The sequence below is a fragment of the Rhincodon typus genome, unplaced genomic scaffold, assembly GCF_021869965.1.
Source record: "Rhincodon typus isolate 14 unplaced genomic scaffold, sRhiTyp1.1 hic_rhity00002674, whole genome shotgun sequence".
NCBI classification, from domain to species: domain Eukaryota; kingdom Metazoa; phylum Chordata; class Chondrichthyes; order Orectolobiformes; family Rhincodontidae; genus Rhincodon; species Rhincodon typus.
In genome coordinates, this window is record NW_025968312.1 from 14,403 (window position 1) to 25,000 (window position 10,598).

Below are 10,598 nucleotides of genomic sequence, written 5' to 3' on the forward strand. Positions count from 1 at the left end.
CCTCTTCATCTCCAACTGCCATCGAGACATCAATCGCCTCAAACTCTCCACCGCTCTCACCCACTCCAACCTATCCCCCGCAGAACGTGCAGCCCTCCGCTCCAATCCCAACCTCACCATAAAACCCACGGACAAGGGAGGTGCGGTTGTAGTATGGCGCACTGACCTCTACATCGCCGAGGCCAGACGCCAACTCTCCGATATCTCCTCCTACAGCCCCCTTGATCATGACCCCCACCCCCGACCACCAAAAAATCATCTCCCAAACCATCCACAACCTCATCACTTCAGGTGACCTCCCACCCACAGCCTCCAACCTCATCGTTCCCCAACCCCGCACCGCCCTCTTCTATCTCCTTCCCAAAATCCACAAACCTGACTGCCCTGGTCGACCCATTGTCTCCGCCTACTCCTGCCCCACCGAACCTATCTCCACCTATCTGGACTCCATTTTCTCCCCCTTGGTCCAGGAATTCCCTACCTACGTCCGTGACACCACCCACGCCCTCCACCTCCTCCAGAACTTCCAATTCCCCGGTTCCCAACACCTCATCTTTACCATGGATGTCCAGTCCCTATACACCTGCATTCCCCATACAGATGGCCTAAAGGCCCTCCGCTTCCTCCTGTTCCGCAGGCCCGACCAGTCCCCCTCCACTGACACCCTCATCCGCTTAGCCGAACTCGTCCTCACCTTCAACAACTTCTCTTTCAATTCCTCCCACTTCCTACAGACAAAGGGGGTGGCCATGGGTACCCGCATGGGCCCAAGCTATGCCTGCCTCTTTGTAGGTTACGTGGAACAATCCCTCTTCTGTACCTACACTGGCCCTAAACCCCACCTCTTCCTCCGTTACATTGATGACTGTATCGGCGCCGCCTCGTGCTCCCATCAGGAGCTCAAACAGTTCATCCACTTCACCAACACCTTCCACCCCAACCTTAAGTTCACCTGGACCATCTCTAATCCCTCTCTCTCATTCCTGGACCTCTCTGTCTTCATCTCTGGCAAGCACCTAGAAACCGATATCCATTTCAAGCCCACCGACTCCCACAGCTACCTAGAACACACCTCCTCCCACCCACCTTCCTGCAAAAATGCCATTCCCTATTCCTAATTCCTTCGCCTCTGCCGCATCTGCTCCCAGGATGAGGCATTCCACTCCTGTACATCTCAGATGTCCTCGTTTTTCAAGGACCGCAACTCCCCCCCCTCAGTGGTCGAGAACGCCCTCAGCCGTGTCTCCCACATCTCCCGCAACTCATCCCTCACACACCCCCTCCCCGCAATAACAACCAAAACAAAATCCCCCTTGTCCTCACATACCACCCCACCAACCTCCGGATCCAACGCATCATCCTCCGACACTTCCGCCATCTGCAATCCGACCCCACCACCAAAGACATCTTTCCCTCCCCACCTTTATCTGCTTTCCAGAGGGACCACTCTCTCCGTGACTCCCTTGTCCGCTCCACACTCCCCTCCAACCCCACCTCACCCGGCACTTTTCCCTGCAACCGCAGGAAGTGCTACACCTGCCCCTACACCTCCCCCCTCACCCCCATCCCAGGCCCCAACAAGACCTTCCGCATCAAGCAGATGTTCACCTGCACATCTGCTAATGTGGTATACTGCGTCCGCTGTTCCCGTTGTGGCCTCCTCTACATACGGGGAAACCAAGTGGAGGCTTGGGGACCGCTTTGCAGAACATCTACGCTCGGTTCGCACTAAACAACTGCACCTCCCAGTCGCGAACCATTTCAACTCTCCCTCCCATTCCGCAGACGACATATCCATCCTGGGCCTCCTGCAGTGCCACAACGATGCTACCCGAAGGTTGCAGGAACAGCAACTCATATTCCGCTTGGGAACCCTGCAGCCCAATGGTATCAATGTGGACTTCACAAGCTTCAAAATCTCCCCTCCCCCTACTGCATCCCAAAACCAGTCCAGCTCGTCCCCACCTCCCTAACCTGTTCTTCCTCCCACCTCAAGCCCCACCCCCATCTCCTACCTACTAACCTCATCCCGCCCCCTTGACCTCTCCATCCTCCCTGGACTGACCTATCCCCTCCCTACCTCCCCACCTACGCTCATCTTTACTGGCTCCATCCCCGCCTCTTAGACCTGTCTGTCTCCTCTCCACCTATCTTCTCCTCTGTCCATCTTCTGTCCGCCTCCCCCTCTCTCCCTATTTATTTCAGAACCCCCTTCCCCTCCCCCATTTCTGAAGAAGGGTCTAGGCTCAAAACGTCAGCCTTCCTGCTCCTCTGATGCTGCTTGGCCTGCTGTGTTCATCCAGATCTACACCTTGTTATCTCAGCATTGGAAGAGAGATGGTTTTACGACATATGCAAGTAATAGAATGGAGTGTGACTGAGTGAGGGCAATGAAACTCATGCCTCAATTGTCTGTGAACAATGGAAAGAATTAGTGAGAAGACATAGAACAGTATGCTAAAGTCTAACATAACTGGTAAAGAAGAGGGAAGAAACCTTCTGAGTAAATCTCTACTGCAACGGTTAGAGAGAGACTGGGCTGCACATGTCCTGGAAAATTTGTTCGGATGGTTTACCCCTCTAAATCTGCTGAAATGTATCTGGGGAAGGAAGATGACATCTGGCCATCTTGCAGGAAAAGAGAGGTGAAAAATTTATAAAATGGTTCCCACTTTTCCCATTTTTTTCTGAAGAAGGGTCTAGGCCCAAAACATCATCCTTCCTGCTCCTCTGATGCTGCTTGGCCTGCTGTGTTCATCCAGCTCTACACCTTGTTATCTCAGATTCTCCAGCATTTGCAGTTCCTACTACCTCTGAAACAATTTTAACCCCACTTTTCCGATGAGCTTTCCAGTACAGGAAAGTGGGTTTCAGTGCAGCGGTGACAAGTAATTCCTAATTTTTGTAAACACAAATTTTTACATTATTCATTCATGGAATGAAGGCATCACTGGCTAGTCCAGCATTTATTGCCTGTCCCTAATTACCCAGAGGGCAGTTAAGAGTCAATGATATCACTCTGGGTTTGGAGTCACATCCAGTTAAGGATGGCAGTTTCCTTCCCAAAAGGAACTTTAGTGAACCAGATGGGTTTTTCCGACAACCAACAATGGTTTTGTGGTCATTATTAGACTCTTAATTCCAGTTTCTTTTATTGAATTCAAATTCCACCATCTGCCAAATTAGGATTCAAACCTGGGTCCGCAGAACATAAACTGAGTCTTTGGATTAACAGTCCAACCATAATGCCATTACCATTGCCTCCACTGTTATGTCAGGTATATTGATCGTGATCTACACTCCAAAAGTACTTGTTTGTCTAGGTATGAATTTGGGAAGGTCTGAGGTCATCAAAGATGCTATAGAAATGTAAATCTTATTTTCTTTTCCCAACTAGACTGAGAATCCACACAATGCCACCTAGTGGTGGAATGCCTGATGGACAACTACAATTTGTAGGGATGTTTTGTATAGATTATTGATGCACGTTGCGTTAAAAGGTGAAATGCAAAATTGTGAAAAGTAAGGTTTATGGAAACATTCCACATGTCTTTTTCAATATTTGTTATAATATTTAAGATTTACACATTTTAACCATCACCTACAACTTTAAACTACACATTCTTCAAAACATTAAGACCACCATTGGCTACTCAAGGAAGTTTGCTCCGGATTTCACATGAATAGGGTCAATTAGGGATGAGTGCAACATTCTAAAACTCCAAAATGCTACGTCACTGATTGGTATGCCTCTGAAAGAGGTCCGTAATTCTTAATATAGCAAGCTTCAAATTTAACCTTAAATCTATGACGGGCAGCTAATCCATAAAAAGAAAGAAAATCAGGAAAAGTATAAAAGAAATCCAAGGTTGTTCTTGTGAACGTCATAGAAAAGGTACATTATAGACATAGAGGTACAATAAACAGAATTTGAAATAACAACATTGCACTCTCATGTTTGATAAATTTGCAATAGTTATCATGAATAGTGCAAGACAAGAATAACCTAACTGTGAAAGGCAAGCTAGCCAAATTTATCACACAAGACATATATTAGAGCTTAAATAAATATAACCTTTAGTAAAAGAAGAATCTCACCATTTTGTTCATCTAGTTCATTTCCAATATCTTGACCCATCTGCTTTTGTCTGGCTATCACTGTGACCAGAGCTTCCAATCCAGCATCTTGCTCTGAATATTGAAAAAGTGCAGTAAAGCCAAGTAAATTACCTGATCAAAAAGGAAACTGGCTAAACATTTTATTTGATTCTGCCTACAGTTTGCTCTTTTTTAACGTTTAATCAATGTTTTATATAAAGTCACAATTTCAATTTTCATTCATTGTCAACCCACCACACCTCTACCTATAAAGAGGATCCACAATACAGATTCACAATGTGTCAACAATACCCCAATCTGTAAAAAAAAATGACAAATCATGACAGAACAGATCTTCCCTCAGCTTTCCACATTTCTGAAGCCCCAAGATAATCACTGTCTTGAAATATTTTAGGCAATGATTAATCAAGAGGTAGAAAATTAAAACAACACCCAAACTCTGGCATGCAACCATTGTAAAGCCAATATTTCAAACAAAAAGCAAAATACAGTCTACGCCATTTTAGTTTACAAAATATGGTGAGGAGGGGGGACACTGGCTCAACCTGCATTTAATGCCCATCCCTAATTGCCCTGTAAAGGATAGTGATGAGCTGCCTTCTTGAACTGCTACAGTTCTTGTGGTGTAGGCATACCCACAGTGCTGTTAGGAAGGGGTTCCAGGATTTTGACTCAGCGGCAGTGAAGGAATGTTGATAAAGTTCCAAATCAGGATGGCATATGGCTTGGAACTGTTCCAATATATGATCTTGACGTGGAATTCCCAATGCAGCTACAGAACTCAAATGATTGAGCCAGTTCCATTTCTGCTCAATAGCAACCCCTTTTGATGTAAATATTTCTGGAGCAGTAGTGATTTCTGTTAGAGCATAGTATTGGAGACAGACTTCTTGGTGTGTAAACAGAATCATAGAATTGTTACAGCACAGAAGGCAGCCATCCAGTCCATTGTGTCGGCACGGTAGTTAGGTGGTTGTTTTTGACCAGAGTAAACGTGATGAGCCAAAAGGCCTTTCTCTGTACTGCAGACGTCAATGACTGTTCAAACAAGCATCATAACCTGGTGCCAATCTTTTGCTTTTCTCCCTCCATACCCTCGCACAGTATTTCTATCCTAATAATCATCCAATGTCCTCCTTGATTGCCTCAATTGAACCTGCCTCCACCATACTTGCAGTGAATCCATATCCTACCCATTCACCGAGTGAAAATGTTCTCTCTCATATCACCCTTGATTCTTTTGCACATCACTTTAAATCTGTGCCCTCCTCTTCTTATTCCTTTTACATACAGGAACAGTTTTGACCCATTTACTCTATCCAGTCTGCTCATGATTTTGAAAACCTCTATCAAATCGCCTCTCAGCCTTCTTCTCTCCAAACAGAACAGTCCCAACCTCTTCAATCAATCCTCGTAAATGAAGTTTCTCATTCCTGCAACCATTCTTGTAAATCGCTTCTGCACTGTTTCCAATAAATTCATGTATTTCCTCTAATGTGGCACTCAGACTGTACCCAATACTCCAGCAAAGGTCTATCAAGTGTCTTATAAAAGCTCAACATCAACCCCTTGCTCAATGTCTGTATTAATAAAGTCAAGGAGGTGACCTTTTAGACCATCTACCCCTCTTCCTTTCCTACCCTTCCAGAAAAAGAACTTATATGCAGCAATATTTAACATCCAGGCTTGCCATAGTGGGGTCTCTATTGCCATAATATCATTTTGCCACAAGTCAATCTGAGTCTGTAACTCACCAATATTATTCACTATATTCCAAGCACTTACATACCTTAATGCACATTAACTCTACTTTGGACGTCATTTCTTTCTCCCTTGTTCCGTCTTCATCTATTAGCTTATACTCGTACCAAAGATTTTGCAAACCCTCGTATTAACCTCTACTATTCTCTCTTGATTCATTTGGTCATTGCGCTTAAGTCATACACTTTCTTGGAAATGATGCTTGAACTCACTGTTCAAAAATGACTTTCTGACCTTTAAAACGAACAAATCACCTTCACAGATCTAAAACCAAAACCCAATTGTCTCTTCTTTAAAATTCAAACTCCCAAATGATAACAATATATTTTATGCGTTCATCCGACGTTCCGATCCTGTGATCGCTAACACTTAAAAGAAACAGGGCAGCAGATGCCTGGGAACATCACCATCTGCAGTTCCACATCAAGCTAAATGCTACCCTGACTTGGAAATTACGTAACTGCTCCTTCACTGTCGCTGAAGCAAATATTTGGATTACTCCTCCCAACAGCACTGTTGTAATGTCTAAACTAGATGGGCTGCAGCAGTTCACGAAGGTGGCTCACTGCCATCTTCTCAAATGTAACCAGCATTAGGCAATAAATACTGACCTTGCCAAAGACACCCATTTCCCACGAAAGAATTTTAAAAACTTCTATAATTCTCCACATCTCTTGTGTTTTGGACTATACTCATTGGTGTAGATTTTGGCTGTATTATCACATTTGCCATTTGATATTAACAGCAGGCTTAAAATTTTCATATGAGATAACAGCTGTCGTAGTTGTTGAAGAAAAATAATTTTGTACCAAGACTCTTCAAATTTATTCACCACATTGTCTTGGTAAATGCTCATATGATCATCTCCTTCAACAATTGTATCCAACCTTTCATAAAAGGGACAAAGTAGAAAATTTTGAACTAAGCATTGTCAATAACTTTATGATCATGAATTATTGTGTAGTTCTTTTACATGGACTGCCATGACATCAGCATGAGCTTGAATCTACTGCAAGTTGACAGACCAACTTATATTACCTTTTCCACACTGGTTTCATGTCCAAGAAAAGTATAGCTCTATACACACACAGTTAAACACAAGTACAGAACTGTACAGTCTCCAACAGTGAAAAATATTTCTAATGTTTATTTGGAAATTCCATTAATTCCAACAGTACAGCTTAAAATATAGTCCTGCAATGTCCCTGAACACATGCTTAATTTTGATATGCTCAAATTGATTGAGGATATGCTACAATTGGTATGGAACCAGAACACTGAGACTGCATCAATTAGACTTATACCCAACACTAAATGACACAAGCTGCCATCAGGTTGTAGTTATACATTATATTTTGTTATATTCCTGAGCACTGTAAATTGCTTATAATGGTCATCACTAGCTCAGTTGTTCCAATCACAGCTGTCTACCTAGATGCAAGACACTTGTACTTTCCAAGTAATTCAATCCAAATGCATTGAGGGTACGGCATCGAATTGGTCAGTTTCTTTGGAACCAGCTGCCATGGAGTACAGAGCCAGTACAGTATGTATGTCAATTTTAAGATCTGCAAAGGCTCACCGTCATGAATTACTTTATTATTCTTGCAAATGAGTCAAATAGTCTGGAAACTAGTTTTCCAAATGGTTTCTTTCAACTGTAATTAGTTTACCCAGATTAGAATAAAACCTAAATCAGTTCTGCTAGTTATTAATATTTATTCTTTTGCACCACATACAAATTTTGCTTTGCATAGTCACACAGTGGCATGCCTACTTAATGAATTTGGAATTCAAGTCAATTCAAATTACACAAGTTATTGATACATGTTTGTAACTCATAATCAATATGTGGATACAAAGTTTTTACAATGCAGGATATCACAATATATTGGCCATGACATTACAAGGATAATTTAATAAAGGACAACAAGAAGATCATTGCTTTGCATTAATCAGTGTTACACAATAAAGACACAAGCATTTAAGCTACAGATTTTATGGAAACTTCAAAATGAATTTTAAATTATATCATTTTCTGGCAATACTAGAGATAGTTCACAATTTAACTTAAGGTGCGCTGTTTATTTTTAACACGTATAAAATTCATTACCATATACATTTTATTGTAATTTTCTGTATTAGTTACATGGAAAGATAATATTAAATTATTTCCTGGCTATCTTTTTCTAAAAACTCTAATAGCAAAAGTGTCACTTTTCAGGCTGTTAAAATTAATGGGAAACTTCAAGCTTATAAATATCTATATTAACAATAATACTCAAGTATGCAAAAGAGGCCAACATTTTTAGAGCTCTTTCAAACAAAATGTAAGAATTTGTCTCTCCACGAAGATGAGTTTTACCTTGTATGATCCTCTGCTGTTGATGTTTGATTTCATGAAAATCAAACCCCTTAGTCTCCTCTGATTCTTCCATTAACCAAGGATTGATAGGACCCGTCCTTTGATCTCCAGTTATAAGGCTAGACCTGAAAATTACATGAAATTTTAACAAAAATTTCGCTGATCATTTTAACTATGCCTGCAAAAATGATATGGAAAAATCAAAGTTAAGGCATTTTAAATATTCACAATTAATTCCATGCAAAACAAAATGTGTAACTTCCAACATAGTCAATGATCTATTAAGATCTTCCTCACAACTGGAAACAAACAATGTATTCCATTTTCAAATTAAGTACTTGAAATGCAGAAGTATATTGCTCTAAATAACTTTTGCTCAGGGGATGACAACGTTGAGAGACTAAGTTACAAATTTTAAAAAAAAGTTTGTAAAGGAAATTATCTAAATGTTGTGTTTGAATTTATAAAAAAATGCCATTTATAGTTATACAAGAAATCTCTTATGGCATGCAAGTATACAAGAGACAAAAAGATGAAGTCAAACTGTGAAATATCAAGAAATATGCAAATCATACACAAGGTGGCCAACTGATAGATATAACAGTAATTTTGATTTCATTCAAGCTATCATTGAAGGGATAAAGCTAATATGGTTAAACAATGGAGGCCTCATCACTGTTCAATCATGTTAAGATGTTAAGACTTACTAAGCAGTCAAAAAATGAATAGAGGTTCAGTGACAAGGATGGTACATATTGTGGAACAACACACAAAAGTAAATATGTTCCAAATTATCCAAAGAGTATAATCATTGGTGAACCATCTATAGTACTGAGTAGTTAATTGTTTTTGTGGACAAACACTTACCATTTATTAAATGCAAAATTGTTAACCCGAACAAAAAAAAACTTTATGGCCAAGCCTAGTAAATTAAATAACATTTCCAGTAGCGAGTTAAACGATAGTGTTCTACACTGACTGAAGAAAAATGTGAAAAATAGCTTCCCCGTGATTCAATTCATCAGAACTTCCAAGCAGGTTTAGGCTTAATACTTAAAGCAGCTGTCTATACTGGCAAAATTTGAAAATGAGGTCCATTCATTGCTCAGTGCATAGAGAGTTCAGTCTACATCAGAGCAAAGAGCTTTTTTCCAAAAACAAACCTTTTTTTTCTATTTTCTGCACTTTGCTGGCCTCTTGACATTCCAGCAGAAAAACTAAAAGCAAGACTGAAAAATGCATAAACAATGAATAATTTGAAATGCTGGCAAACATATGCATGGTTCCTTAATCCGCTATACTTCCCCAAAATCCTAACCATATATTGTCAATTTCAACTTAAGGAATCTACACAATAATGAAAGCAATTAGCAGCAATCTGCATCACTGTCTATATCTGAACAACCTGTTACAAATCCATCAAAAATAAATGACAAATATCCCTTGATAACAGTAATCCTTATGACATGTTTGGTAACTGTTCTGCTGTAAACACCATTGTACTTCCTTTTTACGCTCTGATCTTACCACGCTTGCTTTAGTGGTGTAAAGATTAAAGTTTATCCAATTAGCCTCCCACTGATTTTGCCATGTTAATCACTTAAATCTTTGGAATGGTCACAGAGCAGTGGAGTGTGTAGATGATTTCTGAATTTTTTTTGTGATCAGCTTTAACTCATTATGAGGCTTTGAGACTTACTCAAATAGAAAAGACGAGAGGAATGGAATCAGAGAGCTGTGTCGTTGCCTAATAACCAGCAGCTAATCTTGCATGAACTATTGTTTCACTGCAAATCTTCCCAGAAAAAAAGCTTTCCAAGTGTCTATGATAACTCAACCGCAACTTTTTTCTTACACAGGCCACACATTAAGATTCACTGTTTCTTTACAAGATAAAAGTCAGTAAGGCCTGCATAACAACTGTCTAATCATAAGACAATTTTTGGTACAATTGCCAAATGGAATTCAGTAGAAAAATGTGCAGAGCCAGTTTAAGTGAAAATTGCAAACAACCTATTTTAGAAAGTGGATATAAACTCACTGAACAGTAGCAAACTGTAGTCATTTTCATAACAGGTGATCTTAAGTGTGTGATTCATTGAACAAAGTGTTCCAACTAAATGAAATATTTGAGCTGTTTGCCAGTCTTAATAAGAATGAATTAATCTTATGAAGTTCAATTTAATAGTTTAACTGTTGTCAAATCTCATACACCACGTTCAGGGAAAAACTGCAGATCAAACTTCAAATCAGTGCACTCTGTTTGGCTGACCCAAATTTAGCTGTGTTTCTCCAGTTGTCTTTTACCACTAAGTTAGTTATACAGCACATTAAATAAACAATTCAACTTTTT

General features: G+C 40.4%; 1 long non-coding RNA gene across 2 annotated transcripts in view; it reads right to left on the reverse strand.

The window, feature by feature from the left end:
* Positions 1-8,377, reverse strand: part of LOC109922234 — a 16,211-nt gene extending 7,834 nt beyond the window's left edge. For both annotated transcript variants that reach the window (XR_007261397.1, XR_007261398.1), the window contains exons 1-2: positions 8,246-8,377; positions 4,099-4,191 (exon numbers count right to left, since the gene is read on the reverse strand). This is a non-coding gene — a long non-coding RNA (uncharacterized LOC109922234). The remainder of the gene's footprint in view (positions 1-4,098; positions 4,192-8,245) is intronic.
* Positions 8,378-10,598: the final 2,221 nt, after the last annotated feature.